Genomic DNA, 3,539 nt, shown 5'->3' with positions numbered 1-3,539 from the left:
TGACTTTGTCATCATATTTTGAAATGTTAAAGAAAAAAACTAATACGGAATATGAAACCAAAGACTGAGCTCTCCCTGGAGAAGTTTTTCTGGCAAGCAAGGAATCAATCAAGCATAAATCCAGGCTTTAGACAAGTAGGTTAAAGGAATAGAAACACAGCAGATTTTTTGAAGACTGAAGGCCACGAAGTACCTCTGTCCTTCATTAGAAAAGTGTAATCTCTGAGTTTTGCTGCTTGGCTAGGATACATGGGCTCAATGACCAGGTAAGCACCAGGCCCAGAGGAGACGCTTGCAGCAGTATGTGGGGCACTTGCCTTGGGTTATGGCATTATCCTGGATTTCTATTGTTGCTGCGATAAATTACAGTCAGACCTCTGTATCTGTGGGCTCCACATCTGTGGACTCAACCGATCACAGACTGGAAATGTTTGCATCTTGTACAAACTCTTTGTTCATGTCATTCTTCCCTAAATGATAGAGTATAACAGTGATTTATTTAGCATTTACATTGTATTTGGTACTATAAGTAATCTAGGGATGGATTAAAGTATAGGGGAAGATGTACATAGGTTATATGCACATGCTACATTATTTTACAAGACACTCAAGCATGCCTGGATTTTGCTATCTGCAAGGCTTCCTAGAATCCACTTCCTACAGATGCCAAGAAAAGACCATACCATGCATTTAGTGGCTTAATGCAACAGGAACTTATTATCTAGTAGTCTTACATGGCTAACGTTCTAGAAGTTTAAAATTCAAAATAGATCCCACTGGATTAAAATCAAGGTGACAGCAGTCCAGTCTGTTTCCTGCCTTTTCCAGCTTCTTGATAGCCCTAAGCTCATCATCCCTTTCTCCTCCCATAAAACCAGCAGCCAGGCAGCTCCAAATCTCTCTCTAACTCTGATTCTGACCCTCCTGCTCCCCCTTACATTTTTAATGACCCTTGTGACTATACTGGGCCTATCTGAACACTTCAGGATACTCTCTCATCTGCAGATCCTTCATTTAATTCCATCTGCAAAGACCCTTTCGCCATGTTAGGTGACGTACCCACAGGTTACAGGGACTAGGATGTGGATATCGTTGGGAACATTTACCTGCCTACCACAAGCATCTGCCTGCTTATGCTATTCAAGTGAAGTGTAGTCCATGCATAAATTTGTCCTGCTCCCCCTGCCACCTCTGAGATATTGGTCTCCAGATCATTGCATCCCATCTCATATAGAAGTTCGAAATTAAAAATGTTAGAAAGAAAACCCTCTTCATTCAGACAGAAACTAGACAACAAAGCTTCCACATTTTAACTTTTTTTTAGATTTCTGGCATAAGGCAAGTGCACTTGCTGGAGAGACTCAGAGAGTGACACAGAGAGAGGGGAAAATAGAAGTCCGTCTTCCCCCACGGGAGAGGGCCATGCTACAATCCCTTTTCCTACATTCTTCTCTCAGGGTTTTGCACATGCACGCACACACCTGGAGTAATTTTTAAGCCACTGGGTCCTGGACTCGAATTGGAGAATCAGCCATGTGAGATCCAGCTGCTCTAAGCTCTGCACCACGTACGTTTTAAGGTTGAAAACCTAGTTCAACTAAAAAAGTAAAGATTAGGAAATACATCCAATTAGATAAAAAAAAAAATTGTTTTTCCTCTCTCACCTTTACTTCACAGACAAGATAAAAATGTTATTAGGACTTTCAGTCAGGATGGCTCCATTAGCTCGTTCATCAACTCCTATGCTTCAGAAAAGGAAGACATGTAAAAAGGGGGGAAAAGATACAGAAAAATTCGTAAGTAATATAATCATCTCTGCGTGCAACTTAAGAAACAAAAATAACATGTGGGAAACAGCAGTTAGTGTAATTGCTATGTCGCTGGATTCCCACGTAGTCGACCGCGGTTTGCATCCCGGACCCGGTGGCTTAGAACTCACGCTGGGTGTGTGTGCGTGTGTGCCCAAGATCCCGAGAGGAGAATGGAGGAGAAGGGATTGCGGCGTGACCATCCCTCCTGGGCAATGATTTCTTGCTTTCTGTCTCTATGTCTCTCTCTGTCTATCTGGCAAGTGCACAAGCCCTATAGCGAAAACCTCTCAAAAAATAAATAAATAAATAAAAATAACATGTGATTAGAGCTGCAACTGAGGACTTACTTGTTTCTATACTGATTTCCAGATACAGAAGAGGCAACAAAACCCTAGGATTTTGACCCCTCTGAAGGGGTCTGAAAGTGTCCCATATAGACAGGAGATAGTACACTCTCACTGCTTAATGCCAGGAGCTAGAGTGAACACACTTCTGGTGCTGATAGTTGTGAAGTTATCTCTATATATCTCTAAAGGTCCCCAAACACAATCACACTCTACAATGATGCTTTGGGTTTATGTTTTCTGTCGTACTGGAAAAGTCACTTATCCAGAAAATCAGCCTTTGGGCAGCTCTGCCCAGGTCCTGGTTCAGAATTGGTGTCTGTGTCCTCATATTTCCCCAGACTAACAGCTTCCTAAAGTCATAGTCATTGTGGGAATTGGAACAAAGTTCTGTTGCGTCAGCACTACATAAAGTGAAAACTGAGCGAGAAAATGCCCATCAAGAGTTAGGTCATGTGGGGTTCTCCAGAAGTGACACATTTGGGGCCAAATGCAAGCAAGGTTGGTGGGCACAAGTGATCCACATGAGACTAGAGCTCGGGTTACCCACCATCACTGCACCAGTGGCTCCTCCATCTCACACTTCAGCAAACTGAAGAGCAGAAGGCAAGCTTGGCTTACAAATGAGCTGTCTCAGTATGTGGGTGCGAACCAAAAGTGGGTGCATTATAGACTCAGTCACCATTGGCCTTGAATCAGAGTGCAAAGAAAAATCTTCCTTAATAGGTGAATCTTTGGTTTGCCAAATTGTTATTAATGGAAGGACACCAGGAAGTTGTTCCACCTGAATAAAATTTTCCTTCTTAAAGCTTCTCTCTTAGTATTTTATTCTTTTTATAACTTACTTCTCACTGAATGTCTCCTAATTTTGTCTTGTATCTTCATCCACCATCATCTCAAAAAGGAACCCCTCTGAGAATGTTTCATTGTTAATACCTCCATGTGAACAATTTAATTCATTCATTAATGTTTAGCTGCTCATACTACGAGTGGAAAGGACACAGCATAAACAGGATTTTACAGTCTGGAATGAAGGAGAGTCCTTAGGAGAGGGGAATATGGGAGACTCCCAAGAAGGTTTAGCCTGCTTCACAAATTTAACCAAGATAAATATTAACAGAGATCTTTTTACTCTTATCTTGAAATTATCTATAATACTTGGCTAAGATAATACTTATCTATAATACTATCTCCTAAGGATAGTAGAATTCTTAAATAGTATCCTAAGTAGTATCCATAAGTAGCATCATAAGGAGAGTAGTATGCTTAGGAAATAATGAGACATTGGCATTAGTTCATGTGTGTAGCATTAGTTCATGTGTCTATGTGTGTCTGAATAGAATAAAATATACATGTCAGCTCTTACGTAATACTTAGAAAGATA

The sequence above is a fragment of the Tupaia chinensis genome, unplaced genomic scaffold, assembly GCF_000334495.1.
Source record: "Tupaia chinensis unplaced genomic scaffold, TupChi_1.0 Scaffold000117_2, whole genome shotgun sequence".
Lineage (NCBI taxonomy): Eukaryota > Metazoa > Chordata > Mammalia > Scandentia > Tupaiidae > Tupaia > Tupaia belangeri.
This window is presented reverse-complemented; position numbering follows the sequence as displayed.